The sequence below is a fragment of the Cupressus sempervirens genome, chromosome 9 (assembly GCF_028749045.1).
Source record: "Cupressus sempervirens isolate cs-2001-9-10 chromosome 9, ASM2874904v1, whole genome shotgun sequence".
In the NCBI taxonomy this organism is placed as follows: domain Eukaryota; kingdom Viridiplantae; phylum Streptophyta; class Pinopsida; order Cupressales; family Cupressaceae; genus Cupressus; species Cupressus sempervirens.
Window position 1 is genome coordinate 396,245,061 of NC_143126.1, and position 17,996 is coordinate 396,263,056.

The 17,996-nt window shown below is 32.5% G+C and overlaps 1 long non-coding RNA gene across 1 annotated transcript; it reads right to left on the reverse strand.

Moving 5' to 3' along the window:
- Positions 1-15,452: 15,452 nt before the first annotated feature.
- Positions 15,453-16,253, reverse strand: LOC149538929 (uncharacterized). The gene is made up of 2 exons (XR_016355862.1): positions 16,048-16,253; positions 15,453-15,938 (listed from the first exon to the last, which is right to left on the reverse strand). It is a non-coding gene; the product is annotated as an uncharacterized LOC149538929 (long non-coding RNA).
- Between the last annotated feature and the right edge of the window lie 1,743 nt (positions 16,254-17,996).

Sequence of the window (17,996 nt, forward strand, 5' to 3'; positions counted from 1 at the left end):
TTCTATATCTATTATTCATCTTCTCTTTGAATGAATCAAAATTTTTGTTCATGATACTAACAAAATTTTCACCCATCTCTACTATACATTCATTAATCTAATATAAAATTGGTACATCTTTTCTCCATTCAATTGAGCCTTTAGAAGGGAAGAATTTTTGCACATAGAAGAATAAACAAGTTAAGAGTGAACCAAACTTACATAGATAATTTTTGGAAGATTTGATGCTCTCCATGTTCTCGTTGAACTGATTCAACATTATCTTGATAAGGTTGTAGGATAGGTTGTTCTTCACTACCTTAAGAGCCAGATCAATTGCCTCATGCAACACACTATTTAGATGACTAGAACTATACATGTTATGAGTGATCACATGTATTCCAAATTTTAGTTTCGTGTCTATGACATTCTTGATCTTCATTCATCTTCCATCCCACTTGGCAAAGTCGTGTTTTTTTAGTTCTACCCGACTTAGGGTTTTAGTAGTCTTTACATTATTCAACATTGGGAGCCCTGTGATTCTATGAATTATTTTCTTTGTGATTTGAATATACTAATCCAACCATAACTTCCCATTGTGTACACAAACAAGGATAAACCTTATCCATTTAATTTGAAAGTCTCGGGGCATATGCGAAATGTGTGTTAAACCCTTGGTCTCAAAATGTTGATGCTCGGATTTCAACACACCATTCACACATAAATTTTCTAGAGTCTCATCCATTTCTAGAATTCCAAGTTCTTCTATCGTACATCAAAATTGTGAAAAAATATTATTAATGAGTAACACCTTGGGTAGAATCAATGATTTAGCTTTGATGGGGTCAAGCGCTTCAGCAATTGTCTAACTCAATTTGATGTCTAGTGCCTTCCAATCAACTCCTTGAAACAAGATCTTAGATCCTTTCCTAGTTTTTGTTCTAGAAGATGCCATGCTTAGTAGGGTTTACAAAAAAAGGAAAATCTTCAACAACAAACACATTGATTGCTTGGGAGCACAAAAATCACTCTTTTGCAAATAGCTCTTGAAAATTCATGGTGAAAAATGAATTCAATTTCCTTTCTTTTAATAGATTTCACTTCTCAAATGCCATAAATACTTGGTATGTTCACTCATTTGGTGACAGGATGTCTTCCACTTGGTTCAACCTTAATGCTCAGTGGAGTCATTCATAACTCAGTGAACTCATCATTACTTGGTGTCCACATAATATTTTAGTGTATCCTGACCTTTCTTGGTAGGGTCTTGTGACCTGACCTAGCTTAGTAAGGTCTTGAATTTTTGCAATCACTAGGTGATCCCTTTTGCATCTTGAATGTTGATATGAATCTTTTCTTCTTGTTGGCTAGAATTGATGTGAGATGTTTGCTTCAGATTCTCAGTTCTAGTTATCAAAATAGGAATTCAAGTTGAGATGCTTGAGTCACCCAACTCTTGAGTGACATGTGCTTCATGAGTGTGACTTGCATTCTCAAAATTTTTTGGAATCCATTTCTGCTTCATCTACTTTCTAATATAGTTAGTTATAGCTTTATTTTCATGTTCAATCCTTCCAATGTTCATATAGTTCTTGGCAAGGTGTCTAAGTTCTATACAAATAAAAAATATTCTAGTGGTGTATCTTTTCCTCATGTGATGTTTCACACAATTTCCTCTGAATGTGCCCAAATTCTCCATAGTGGTGGCATTTACACTAGGTGTTGTAATCTCATCCAAATATTGCTTTTACAATATGTTTTGTTGGATTCAATATCTTGGTTTTTCATTCAAAATATTTGTGTCCTTGTTTCTTGCACTTGTGACATCTACCTTCAAACTTAGGTTTCACCTTGCATTCAGTTTCTTTATGACCATGCTTATTGCAATTATAACACTTTTCATTGAAATTTTTTTTACTGTTACTCTAACATTTGTTTGATCTATGGCCTAACTTACCACAGTAATTGCAAGTAGGCATTTGATTCTTTTGAGCTCCTTACTTGGATGATTCACCTTCTTCTATGTATCTTATTCCTACTTTCCCTTTGTGTCTATACTAACTTTTCTTATTCAACTGGTTCATGCTTTCTTGAGATTTCAACATTGTTTCATTAGTTTGTTTTTCAGCACTTAGATCATTCTATAGTCTTTCATTTTCTAATCTTAGATTCATGATTTCTTCATTTGCATTAGTGAGCTGATCAATGAAGTCTACCTATTGAAGGGGTAGATGTTGAATTTCATTGTTCTTTCCTTCTATCTCTTCTTTGGCTTTGTCATTTTATTCCATGACATCACATAATCTTACTTACTAGATTTATTGTTCTCTTTTTAGCTTTCTAAATTCTTCTTGAATATTAGAATTCATTTCTGATAGGGTTTTGATTACTTCATCAACTTCATTTAAATTTCTTTCTAAACAAATACCTTCAATTCTTTCTTTAGTGTAGAGATTGTCATTCATTTGTACTAAAAGATCTTTCATTCTTTTCAATTATTGAGAGAGTTGTTCCTTTTCTTTCTTTAGTTTCCTAATAGCCAATTCCAAATCCATATTTTCATTGTTAATAGCCTTATCTAGCCTATATATCTCCATTGCCTGTGATCTTTGCTCAAGCAAGTTAAAATTCTTCTATATAAACCACAATGATATAATACCAATTGTTGGAAATAAAAGATAGGATAGGCTACTAAGAGGGGAGGGGTGAATCAGGAACAAATAAAACTTCAACATTTTTCACAGATTAATCTTTCATATAATATTCTGATCTAATTACATGCATGAAAGAATGAAAGTAGTAAAACATTTATAACACTTGGACATAAGATATGGTGACCAAGAATCCTTCCCAATAAAATGTAAAACTAGGGTGGGGATGATACCCACAAGCTTTAGTACTATAGTATAAATTTGGCCGGTTAGGGCTTACAATTGATCACTTCTAATGATCTTCCCTCTTAGGAGCAATAAGGACTGCTAGGTCCTCCTTGTTAGATGATTTACAAAATATAGAATGAAGTATGGAATTGGTAAAGATATTTTACAAAGACTATTAAGTCTACCCTATTAAAGGATTTAGTTGATACACCTGTTAGGATGAGCTAGTTTGTGATCTCTAATCTACAACTCTAATTTTACCTAGCAAAAATTCCTTTGAAATATGAAGATCACCTTGTTATGATAGATAAATCTTTGTTGTCCTTTATACAACTTGTATCCTTCTTAATTTTCACTTCTTCTCTTATATTTGGTTCATACTTACTACCTTACTCCTTTGGATATGATACAATTCATTACTTATATATCAATCCAAATTACAATTCATCAAAGTTGGCTACAACATTGATTTCAATCAAAGAACACAAAGTTGGCCCAATCACTGGCACTCGAGTTTTGATGATAAATTTGGTAGGGTTCTAATACTCTGATACCATTGTCAACACTTGACATCATCATGCACTAGGTAGATGTACAAGCTTGGTTCATACTAATCACTTCCAAGTAGCTTGAACTTGGTCAACACTTTTGTGACTTGGTGAACATTGCAAAACTTGGTATATAAACTGAATCATTGAATTGACACTTCATGGCTCGGTCAACACTAACACTATGAGCTCAGTATAAATTGAATCACTTGGTTGACATTCCTTGGCTCAGTCAAAACTAGATTCACATCACTAACACTACAAGCTTAGTAGACATTAGCTAACACAGTTGACATTGTGCAACTTGGTTAATAATATGAAGATCAATTAGCACTATCACTGTTCAACTCCATAGATACTACTCAATGTGAACTAAATGCAGTTTCTAAAACTTGGTAGCAAATATAGAACTTGGTAACAACTATATTACTTGGTAGTAATTGTAGCACTTATTTAACACTGTAAACTGAAGGATATGCTCGGTACTATCTTAACCACTTGACTAAGTATGAGTCACTAATAAAGAAACTTGACCTTAATGTCTACAATGTATTCCTATGAAGTTTATTAAATAGCCATCTAAATAGAATATGTATGCCGCCATAGAATTACATTATTCTTATGTCTTAATATATTATAGAACTCCACAATCTATTTGCTCAAGTAAACAAGGGTCCATCTATAGGAAAAGCTACAATTGGTGGGCTAGAATGTGTTTTCATAAGAAAGTGGATGTTGATCTATTTTGTATTTACTCATTGCCCTAATGTTTTTAGAAAATTATTAAATAAGTATGTCATTGACTCATGTTATCTATATTGAAACGTTTGTATTATGTATGAATATTGGAGAGCCATCATATAGGATGTGAAATTTGGATGCCAATATGAGTACACTATCTAGTGTGAATATTGTCGGTGCATTAGTAATATGAGTTCATTTTCGATATTTATTGACTATCATATATGTGAAGAAAAAAAATTAGCAAAGAAAGGATAGCATGGGACTCATTATTTGGCTTTGTAATTGATGATCAGTTGGGAGTTGAATCTTGGATGGTTGTATCTCATATATAACTATATTATCCAACTTCTCTTATTTGTATGTATTATCCAACAATTTATTCCTTTCTCATAATTTTATTATATTTTCAAATTTCAATCTGATGCTTTAAAATCTCATTCTTATAATATAACATCCAATATTTATATTTGGTGCATGTTTAGATTTTTGTGTATGAGTAATATGACCCTTTAATTTGTAGTTGGTCAAAGATTACATAGCTTTCAAAATAGGCTCATAGGATTCTTATTAAAATAATCATATAGGAATGTCTTTGGTGCATTTGTCCCTATGTAATTGGTTACTATGTGATTGAGTTTCTATTATTTATAATATGTGGTTGTGGTCATGGTTTTTGTAGAAATGGACATAATTTAGGTTATGCATGATGGTCCTTGATAGGGTCATTATCTTCTTGAAGATCATATTTGACACACCTTACTCGAGTACAATACATATAGCTCTTTGGTGTTAATCTTTGAACCCACCCCACCCCCCCCCCCCACCCCCCACAATGTGAGGAATTCAACAGTCACAAGAGTCATCTAGTCCCTTCTATAAGTTAGAATTGTAACTTCATTCATTAATGTATAGAAGAGAGTAGATGACTCTTGTGACTGTCAAATTCTAGGCATTGCAGTGGGGGATAAAAGACTTACACCAGAGATCTATCTATCTTGCACTTGAGAAAGGAATCTAGAAAAATATCTCTAAGAAAGTGATGAACCTATCAAATACCATACATAGGTTGCTGCAATTATGATGGCTAAATTTTAGACACACAACACAACAATGGACTTTTTCACAACCCATTGTCACAACTTGTGATGCTGTTCCATCACTATAATAGCAACACTATCATAAATTCTTCCACACTGCAAGGGTGACTAGTAGACTTTCCAACAAGTTGATGCTGCAACTTTGTAGTAGCTTATCATCACTCTAATAGAAATACTGTCAAAATTTCATTGCAATACACGAGTAAAACCGACAAATTATGCAACAAAGAAGCATCACAACTATATGACACCTATTTGTGGCATATATAGAATCTCCATCAGAAGGGCATTGTACATCAATTTTGATCGATCTAATTTTTGAAAAAATTATGTTGCACAATTGGGACACCTAGCTATCCTTTGGTTAATAGATTATCTTCCCTATCTTTTTGGTTTATACCTTGACTCTTACCTTGCTCAATGGCCTATGGAGGACAAAGAAGTTAACAACAAAATGGGTCAATGTAATTTTCTATCAAAGAACCCTGAATTGAAAGGTACAACTCCCTTTTATATGTAAGATTTTTAATGAATTTTGTTTTTCAAGTTTTTGGGGTATGCTCTTAACCAGAGAGTAGAAGAGGAAAATACCAAGTTGCTAAATACTTTAAGAAAATTAGGTAATTGAAAGGGGGACTAAATCACAACATGCAATCTATTCTATCCTAAATGTAGGAAATGGGAACATGTGTAACCAACTATGTCATTAGGGGGAAAGGAAGAGATGGTGTAATAGGTAATTCTCAGATTGCATAGTTAGCTAATGTTTTGACATTACCCAGATTTTCTATCTCTCAAATACTTCATCCACCAATTTTTGACCTCCTTATGCAAAAAACTACATTAAACACATAAACTATGATGTACAAAAGAGGGAACAAAAGAGATACTTTTGCTAAAGAAAGTAAGAGATACAATCTGTTGAACAAAGAAAACAAAACCAAGTTCATTTACATTTATTAAATTATCAACAATAGCACATTCATTCCATACACTATACTGAAACTAAATGAACAAAAAAACTAGAAATGGTCTCAAAGTCACACATAGTAGTCCTAGCTATAGGGGATTACCCGAAAGTAATTTTTCCAATCTTATTAACATCCCAAAAGATTACATTTATAGGCCTTCTCAAAATGGCCAGCTATACTAAATGATTGTTTCACAAAGTATATCTAAACTGAATAGACTAAATATTGGACAAGCCTGAATCATTGTCCATTACAAATACAGACAAAATTCTATGAATAGCTAGAAAAGGAAAGAGAAGAGGGAGAATGGCAGATGTCTAGAAAAGCATTAGAACATCATGCCTTCTTAGGAGTAAACACATTGGCTCTATAAGCTTTCATGGCATCAATTACTTTGTCCAATTCTTCAACATTTGGAATGATGATGTTGTCAACTCAAACCATCTAGTAGTCATGCATGTCTATCAATTCATCTATTTTGGCAATCATATACTAGAATTTCTTCAATTCTATCCTTATGATTATGTCTGCTGCTGAGAGTTCCTAGATCTGCGACATTTGGAAGTTGAGTGGGTCAATGACTTTATTGAAAAATGCCAACAACTTTGATTTCATCCTCTCAATATCCACAAGTTTTCCATTAGTGGACATAAAGGACTTTGTATGCAATATCTATAGCTTTTAAAATAATTTCTCAATGGCCTTCTACACTAGGTCATGTACATCAATGAGCTCATTTATGGACCTCATAGAACTTTCTATAATAAACTCCAAGGATTATTTTGAGTGAAACAATGAATCCTTGCCTATCTTGAGGTTGCCATGGGTAATGGCAATATTAGTCTTCATGTCAATAACTCCTTGTAGAAGATCCAACTGCTTTGTTAGTTTGTCTACTACATTTTTTATGGTGGTTTGATGATTTGAAGATGCATCCTTGATCTTATGAGCATCTAACACTAGACTTATGATATTTTCAATTAATGGGGCGCCTTGAGCCTTCATCTAGCCTACCCATGCTGAGCCAACCTTCCCTAATTGCTTTTATTGTTGCAGCTTTAGTAGTAGATTTTTGTTCTCCTCTACATTCAGGAAAAAATGACTTGATGAATTGCTCCCAAGTTTTGACCTTATGTACTCCATCAATTCTCTATTTGAGGCCCTCAGGATTTCCTTCTCTACTCTAAGCTCTTCCAACTTTTCTTCAATTTTCTCATTGGTGGTCTTCCATATGTTCATTATGGAGTCATGAACAAGGATACCAAGATCAACTATCTTAATCTCAAAGTCATCTTTGGTAAGCTCATGTGGAATTTTCCTTCCTTTTGTGGCTCAACAATATCTACTAGCTTATGGCCAATTATCAAATCAGTAGCCACTAGAGTAATTGTCTTTTGCTTCTTAGTCTTCTTGGATGGCTAAGAAGAGGTGGCTTGCATGATCAATTCCTTTGATGGAGTTCAATCTTCATATCTCCTCTTCTTCCTATCAGTGGTTCCTTCAGGCTATGAGTATTTAGAGAGCACATTGATAGTAGACTATAGTATAGTAGGATCAAAGAGCTTCCTTAATATCAAGGGAGATTTCTAGCTCTGTGAAGCAATAGGGAAGGTACCAACCTTAGTCACTAAGAGGGTCAAAGTGTACCCTTTCTAGGATGCATCTTGTTCTTGGCCATCCATGGGGTTGGTGTTGCCATCTAAATTGATGACTTGGACAAGGGAAGATAGCTTGGTGACTAATTTCTCTTATTCTTTCACTTTTTCTATGTCTCTCCTTTTCCCCAACTTTTTCAGTGTCCAAAAAAGAGCCACCACTATAGGTAGGAGTGATTGGCACATCCTTCTTTAGAGGCTAGTCTCCATTTTGACCAATGGACTATAGTGGGCTTGTAGATGTTGAAGTAGTAGCTGTAGTGGTTGCTACTATAGTTGATTGGGTGGCTCCAAAAATACTCCACCTATAGAAGTAGTGTTCTTGATCCTCTTCTTCCTTGCTTAGGTCCACTCCACCCACTTTTTTTCTGTCTTTTGATTATTACTAGGATAAGAAACTATATACTATATATGATAGGACTTGTAGGTGAGTTAGACAAAATTGGGGTTTATTTGATCTTCTTGTAGGATGGAGGATGCATGTAGGCTCCATCATTTGCAAGGTCTAAAAAATCAATAGAATCATTATATAATTTGATCTCATTAATTGTTAGTTGTTACCAATATTTCTCCTGGGTTTGGTACTCATTGAGATACCTAGACTAGAAGTCTTCAATATCCAAAACATTCCTATAAGCATATGCCAACTTCGAGTGATCCCATACAAAGTTGACTAGATCATATTGAGGCCTAAGTACCTCATAGTATATCAATTTGATTTTTTTCTCTAAGCTCTTCACCAAATTATGAGCATCAGGTCTAGAAGCACATGAATATGGTCTAATCAATATACGGAAAAGAATCTCAACTATCTTCTTTACACTAGAACACAAGGTGTTCACTTCAAGGATCTATCAACATAGTTTGACTAGAACCACCTTGTCTTCTAGATATCTTGGAAGCCTCTTAGGAAAGCTATCATAAGCTCCTATCTAGAAAATAAGAGAAACTTAGAAATTGGATGAATGAGCATCCAAATTGGTTTATGGTTGAAATTTCCTCTGGCGAAATCTTCTTTTAGGGCATCCTTGCAATTCCTAGTATAGCCTCATTATGAAGGCATCATTTACAACCATGTACTCCTTAGAACTTTTGTATAGCTATAGATGTGGATAAAACTCATACACTTTAGTCCACTTGTCATAGTTCTAGATGCTAGAGAAGCTAGGCCACGAGTGGTGAGTAGCCAAGACATAAATTAGATAGGAGGACATGTAAAATTTCTTAACTCCTCTGGCCGAATTCAACCATGAAGCAATCTCATCACACTTAATCTGTGCCTAGTCAATATGCATATCCTCAACACATATTGCTTGCACTAGGGAGAAATGGTGCCCGATGAACTCCAAGATCTCATTTTTTCCTTTTAGTTTAAGGAGAAGACAAACGATATCCATTATCTCTCTTTTCAAATTTGTGTCGAATAGGATCTTAGGAATTTTTCTCTTCTTTGAGTGAGTAGTCTTGAACAATGTCCTCTACATGTCTTCTCATCTGAGGGTCTTCCTCTCATTGAACTAGATGTGGAACAGCCAAAATCATAATCACAATACTACTCCTTCACAGGAATATCAAACACGGACTACATCAGTGCCTTGTTGATTGAGATGAGGATAGATTTTTTAGGAAACAAAATCTTCTTTGTTTTTGGGTTGGATCTCTCAATACAATCCCTCACAAGCTTAAGTGCATGTACTAGCATTGAAAATTCTGTTGCCTCAACCAGTCCACTCTGTTTAAGCTTTTGAGTGATTTGGTGAATAGATTGAGAATTGAGTCTTCTATGAAGATCACCCAAATCATAGAATTTGAAAGATGTGTCTGCTAGCTCTTTTAATTCACTCTCCAAGCCTATTAACTTCTCATAAAATCACAAACCTATGTCACCCTTTTGTAAAGGAAAAGGCAAACAAAAGTATAACTATTTACCTTTAATGACATAAAATTGGTATTATTATTTTGCATTTGAAAATAAAGTAAACTAATGAAATATGTAGAAATGGATGAAGTTGAGGATTATAATTTTTAATAATTATTTGAAATAAAAATTGATACAATTTCCTAATTTTTATAGATATTTTCTTAGTTTCCAAAAAGCATTGAAAATTAGGGGTCTAGTTCCCACCAAAATACTATATGGAATTTAACTTATTTCCCTTTGATCTTAGACTATGTTATAGATAATATATACAGTTAGAACAATCAAAAATCAAAATCAGCTAAAGACTTATATTTTCTCCTCTATAATGATTCAAATTTCAATTCACCTGAAATCGATAGTTTTCATCTCCCACCACATTTTTCAAAATAAATCTATTCTAACCAAGAGAAAAAATTATACATTCTAGAAGAGGACTCTCTCCTCTAGAACATCATATAATTTTATTTTTTTTAAATATATGATTTAATATTTTTTCTTTCTCAAAACTGACATCTTTTTTAGTGTTAAAATACTTGCTTGTAGAATTTTTTAATTATAATATACTATATTTAATTAAAACACTATAAAATCTATATGAGAATATTCTTGAATCTGAGCTATATATAAAATGGTATTTATATGTTATTAAAAAAATCATAAAAAATAGTAAGAGTTATTGAAATGCCACTTTTCTAAAATAATTTTATTTCTTTAGTAATTGGAGACAAACTAGTAGAAAACATGCATTTAATAGATATTTCCAATTGGAAAAGTGTGAGACCATATATAACTTAGATAGAATGAATTTATCTACATCATATATTTTAACAAAATTTATTTTAAATAGAAATACTCAAATTCAATCATTATGATAAGTTAGCCTAAAAGGTGACACAACTTTGTACTTTTACTGAGCTTTGATTACCATTTTCTATGATTGAATATGATGTGATTCTTGATAAATAGTCATTTTAAAATACTTGGGGAAACTAATTACCAATAGTTCTAATGAAATAGGTATAAGAATCTAAATGTGGGCACCACACAAACAAATTTAAGTTTGGCCAATGATTATAACACCAATATTTGCGTTTAATTCCATGATCAGTGGCTATTTGAACTTCTTTTTTCTCTTGCACATAGAAACTTAAATTCTTGAAAGCTCAATTAATTTACTTGGAGCAAAGTCATATTATCAAAAACCACTTAGCAAAACAAGACTTTAAGTTTTGCGTAGGAGAAAGAGAAACTTAGCTTTTGCGCAAACAAACATTCCTTCTATTTGGAATCATAGCATGGGGAGTGATCCTTTGTTAGCCTAAACACTTCATTTTTTCACTTTCATCCTTAAGCATTTAACATTGCATTTCCTTTGTATCAAGGTTGCATTCTCACTACTGACTTTTCTAGAAGTATCTTTCAAGTATCTCTGAAGAATATTCATAGTTTAAAGTTGCTTGTTTCTATTTCCAAAACCTTCAAAAAAGTAACCTTTCTCATTACCTTGGGACATAAAACCCATTTCTCAACAACACTTCCCATATTAAAGTACAACTAATAACACTTTACCCTAAACTTCAATCTGATGGCCTCAAAGCTAGATCTCAAGCATGCCTCACTAATGAAGAGCTCACAATAGTTCTTTCAACCTTGTGCCTTTACTATTTCTATGTAAAGCCTCAGATATCACACAAATCATTGTGGCCTCTAAAGCAGAACAAACACCTTTGCTTCCATTAGTACGTAGTGGAAAACTCATAGATCCAGTCTTTTCCTTCTGAAAGTAGAATCTACCTCTGCAACATGAATGAGCTTATTGCTAGCATTGGTTTGTAACCTCATGGGTATTTCCATCATGACATATTCATATACATAGCTTGTTAATCACTTGCATGGCTTTATTCTTTGGATACACACTTGATTTTGTTCGCTGAAGGGAAGACTAGTTCAATTTCTTGGAATCTATTAGAAAAAAAATGATGGGGCAAGGAAGAAAATGGTAGAACATAGATAACTTACTTCTCATTTTAAGGATACTAGAACACATCCTGACCATACCTAGATCACCTAGACTCTATGCACATCCAAAAAAACACAAACCCCACATAGAAGAAATAGGTATAGGTAATCCAAGGGAGATCTGGAAAACAAAGAAAGTGAGGGTCTCAGGGAAGATGAGAAGTAAACTAAATGATACTTAGACATCACCCTAAACATAACCTCACTTAAATACTAATAACTTCAAGATTTTAAGGGTAAGAAAAAAATGTGGCAACACTGTCGCAATATCAACAGTGTCTTATTTTGTGCTAGAGTGTATGTCACATCATATTTGCATCAAAAGTCTGATCTATAACAATATTTACTATCAAAATCATAATAAATATATGATAGGTTGAGATTTAATCACAAAAATGATAGACTAGATTTGACACTTTCGATTATCGATCATGCAATAGTTTCTTGTCATAATTGTGACATGTTCTCCAATTGAAAATTGCCCTAAAATGTAGTAGTGATCTATCATGTAAGGGTTTGAATTTCTAAAAGGAAAGAAGTTCTATTGAGGAAGTTGTTGACAAATTCCCCATGGATGATAAAGAAATGGAGGCTCTTGTCAAGGTAGGTGATAACTTTCCTAACAAGAAAATAAAACCTATCTAGAGGATTGTCCTCACCTATTTAAGAGCTTATTTTACTCTTTGTTGTATTAAATAGAGAGTTCACTATTTGAACTTATTTCCAAACGATTTTTGTTATGAGGATAAATTTAATTTTCTTTCTACATTTTGAACTCTTTGAATATGAGTTTTTCAAAATATAAAAATAAACCTTCTTTGTCAATTCTTCATGGAGGTCCCATCCTTCAATTCCATTTAGTGGGTCTAAAAGTAAATCTTATTGAAATAGTAATGGTAAAAATGATAAGAAGAAGTAGTAGAGTGATAATAATGGGATGAAAATTGAGGACAAGGCTAAAGAAATATATGAGGACTTGGCGAAAGATAGGGATATAGAGGATGATGAGTAATCAAGGGATCATCACTTCCCCTATATCTTAGAATAAGTCTTTCATCACTCCATCCCCTGGTAAGAAAATAAAATAAGGAAAAGCATATTCTCGAGGGAAATTTGAAGGAGACTAATAATAAAAAGGATGCCTCTCCTATTATCAATATTGTGGATTATTGTGTCACTAATTCCAAGGAGATCTATGAATGAGAAGGATGATCTAGTGCCTCTTGAAGCTAACAGTGACCCTACATCAATGTATCTTATCAACAAAGTAAAGGAAAAAGTTGATATGTCTTTGATCATGAATAACCAGATCTACAATGAGACCCTTTCTCCTAGAAAAAAAAGTGAGTATTTTGGAGAAGGCTCTATAGGAGAAGAGTTAATTTAGGAAGAAGATGGAAGGGAAATAAGATGATATACCTTATCAGCTCAAGGTGTTTGATAAAAGGACTAATAATATCCTTAAGAAAAATGATAACAAGATCAATGCTTCCATTATGAAGTTGATGAATGATAATGGTAAAGTGAATCTAGAAGGGATTGAGCTTGATGTTGATTTGGGTAGAAAGGAGAAAATTATTGATATGGATGAGGGTCCTAGTAAGAGGACTAGGGTAAGTCCCAAAAGAAATATGGTTTCTACATCAAGAGCCATAAAAAATCTACAAGAATAACTTGGAGTGATGATTATCCAATCAGCCATAGCTCTTAAGGAGCTTGTCTAGTTCTCTTTATCTTTTTCTTCTATTTGGTCAAGATTTTAGGTGTTTTATTGGTTCCTTGTCTAGATGGTTAGAAGGTTTTATCTTTTTCTATAAAAGTATTATTTTATGATCTCTATTGAATATCTTATGTAACTTGAGCCAAGTTTTCAACTCCACTTAAAATCTAATTTTTTCTTAATCTAAATATTTGCAATGTTTTATTATGTTACATTCCACCAAATCATGCTTTTAATTTTGTTCACTTTATTTATTTCAATTATTGCTTTTGAATCTATGAACTTCTAGGATCTCATCAACCATTTTGTCTTTATAATAGTCATCAACTATGGTTTTAAATTCATCATGTGTGTATCTTCCTCTTCATTAGGACAATTATGCTATTTACGATGTTGTAGTTGGAGGTAGAACAATAGGGAAGCAAGAATTTATTTATATATTTTGTCATTAACTATTGCATGGTGAGAGAGGTAATCTTTATATTATTTGAGAGTGTTCTTTGGAGTAAATAAGAGATTCATTAATTGAAATTATTTTTTATGATAATTAATTGATATTTTTAATATGAAAACATACATCTTGTAAATTAAGAAAATTTAGTTTATAAAAGCTTGAAAGTCAATGGAAAAAAGACTTCAAAATATATTTTCATGACTATAAGATTTTTAAACCCTTGTTAAATTTAAATGAACATTCTTTTATGAAGATAAATCATTTAGCTTTACATTAATATAAAGAAACTATTATAATAGTTTTAAAGAAACTATTATAATCGTTATAAAAATAATGTAAAAAGGCACAACCACAATTTCAAATAGAAGAAACTAAATTTCAAAGCAAATAATAAAATATAATAAAATACTAAGCTGATAAAGTAATTTCTAGGTAATAAATAGTATTTAAAGAAAATGTTAATAAATTAGAAATATCTTATCATATATGAAACTTGAATTTTCATAATAGTTTTCTATCATAGATTATTTAATGAAATACCAGATTAAATTAAATCAATTATCCTCTTTGCAACAATCCTCTTTCTTTTCCTCGAGATAAGGAAAATAATAAATTATAAAAAAAATCTCATGTTTCAGCAAACAATATGCAAGTGAATATAGAAACTGGGATTTAGGTTTTTTTTTTTAAATCTAGATTTCAAAGAGCCCAAATTACTTATTGGTTCATCATAGTTCAGTATCACCTATTAACATCTAATGCTAAGAAATCGCTACGAAATTGTAGAAAGGGGAACAAATGAAATTGTATTAATGATTCTACCATTAGTTTAAAACATTGGTATCCGAGCTTATTGTAATGGGTTTTGCTCTCATACCAGGTTAAAGAGATTGGTACGGAGGAGAAACCCGAGGAACTCAGACCGAAGCATATAGCTGGATACAATATTTATTATGTAACTGCTGCACGTGCATGCATTTCATTGTTTTCTGGAACTGTCTTCTTGGTCGGTGCTGCAATATAATTTATTTATTTTTCTTAACACCATTAACAATTCAGAGAAGGAAATATGAACTTCACCATAGGACATCAAATGCAGATGCCGTTACAGATCTGGATGGCATGCTATATTTGAACAAGAACACTAAATAGAATTACTGTTTATCATGTTACAAAATCATTTGAACTAAAAGTGAACTGTCCTTACAGATATACCAATGTAACATTTAAATTCTATGTCTAATCATAAAAAACGAAGATCAAATTCTCCGACCTATTATCAATGAAACAAGAACGGATCATTGAATAAAATCTATCTAATAATAGAGATGAAATATGTCCTCAACTACATACCTCATATTTGTGGGGCATTTTATAGAAATACATCTTATTAAATTTAAGATCAAACTCCAGAATCTATTCTCCAAAATAGATAAGATGACAACAAAAACGAGAGTAGACATCATTTTATATAAAATTTCTTTTCTATAAAAAAAACTGCTTGTTACAGCAAAGCAATAAAACATTCTCATCTATGAGAACAAGTTTTATTTTGTTTAAAAATAAATTGAAGCTCAGAAGGGATACTGCCTAGGAATCTGAAGTGAAACGAGTGTGTGATTCATGGATTACGTGAATCTCTAGGAAGAGAGACGGATGTAATGGAGTATAAACATGAATGGTGAATATAGGAAGAGGAAGAAGATAAATATAGATAAAGGAAGAAACTGTAATAATGGGGGCGATGGAAGAGGTAAATCTGGATGCAAGCAGTTCAAACCACAGTTATAACAAAGCTCAGAGGGGATAGCGCCAGTTTGTAAGTGACAATCCACTTATGTCAATAAAACTACAAAGGTATCTTACAACTTTTACAAAGGTATGATCATATGTTTTCATAATTAAAAGGAGGTGAAGTTCTTGTTCTCTCCACCCACGTCCATTCGCAGATCTGCAAATAAAAGAAAGAGGTGCAGTTAAAAAAAGAACTGATAGAACAATAAACACAGAGAGGGAACCGTGTCCCAAAGCAAATATGAAGAAAAGAGATCAAAGAGGACCTGGGAGAAGAAGCCATGGGCTCTAAGCTTTGGAGATCATAGAAGCTCATGAAAGATGAAGAAGAAGACGCTATTCTTCACTCACTTTGCTTGTATGGAAATAGGTCACTCCATGGGGTCTCTTATAAAGCCGAGGACAAGTAGATCGTCCTCAAAAGTCCATGGCTGTAATGATCATTTTTGCCATCAGTCATGACCTTAAACAAACGATCATTACTCGGCAAAGAAATAGTAGAAAGCATTTTTATTCACAACATCAAACTACCAAAAAGTTCGAGTCACGGGTTGTATCTGGAAATGGACTGTTCTTGGTATGTCTATATGTTACCCATCTACCTAAATGGACACTTTGGCTATTTTGAAACCCTAAAACTTTGTCAGTTCACCGCAATATAAAGCATGAATAATACAAGAGAAAAATTCTCAGGGGACATGATTAAAGAGACGTAACATGACGCCTCCTTGATATGTCTAACACTTACTTTGAGAAATAAAGCTCTGCCAAGTATTTAATGCTCTGTTGACAATGTTGCCTTTGCCTTACACATGGTTTACGACAGAATTATGATTATTATTAAGTCAAGGAATGGAATTATTAAGGTTTAAATTTCGTTGGGTTATTAAGGTTTAAATTGGGTTGGGTTAGAAGAAGCAAAAGCAACGGTTGTTGGGTCTGCAGTGGTCGATTGCTTTAATTGTTGGAAAGTGGAGTCCTGACAATCAAACAGTGTCTCCCGCAGGGCGGGCCATTGGAGCAGTGTCTCTTTCTTGTTTAGACTCTTTTTTGTCATCCGGACAAAGCTAGCTGTTCTCCACACTGCTGGATAAGACACTCCTCACTTCCCTACACTGTTTTGGTGTCAGATTCAATGGTTATCTCTTTCTTATTTTACACACGGCGACAACCCTCAAATCATGTACTTTTCATCAACGTCCCGATTTTGATCAGTGGAATTGCTGGTTACTGTTGTTTTTTCATTTTTAATGTTTCCTTTGTCTGAACATAGGGAATGATGCTAATGGATTTTTGGTATGGAGGGGAATCAATTCAATGAATCTTTGGTATCTTAGTAAAGTTAAGAGGTTGTAAATTAGTTTAATAGAGATGAAATCGTATTGTGTTATAAGTGAATTTTGTGAAATAGTTGAAGCGACTTGTATAATTCATTGTTAGAATGGTCATGTGAACCACATAAAAAGTTTATTCCTTAATTTTGTAATAGGTATTGTATTATGTTTATATTGATTGAATTAGCTTTGTCTATATGTACTATATGAATAATACATCTTTTCAAAAAAATTAGTAAGTTATACATATTTTATTGATTTTCAATTTCTATATTTTAAGAATCTGAATTTAGTCTACTTTTCATTTCTTTTATCCTAATTTAATATCATAATATCACATTGAACTCATTTTGATTTTGTCATTTGACATTGCCCTTTGTGCATTTTATTTGAAATCTTCACATTGGATCCATGTTGTCCCCTTAGTGGTCACTCCAACCAAGTTAAGAATATAACATTTAAAATTATATTTTATTTTGTACAATAGGACACGTCCTAATCTACCATGATCATGCTAGAAGATATTCAGAATACATTGAAAATATAGGACATCCATTTGTAAACTCCACTATATATTATATAATTATTTAACTATTGCATCAAATTTTGTGCACATAGAAAAAAATAATCATATTGCATAGAAATTTTCTATATTCAATTATTTTTCACAAGTTGTTGACAAAGTTATTTTTAATATGACCCTTATATAAAATTATTTTTAATGTACTTATCAAAATTGTTAATTTGATTATGTTTTTCCATATAAATTATCTAATGTAATTTTTGCATATAAAAACTTGTCATGCAAAACTGAAACATAATCTACTTAGTGTGGCATAGTTGAATAACATTGGATTCAAGGTAGAATTCATGAATAGGAA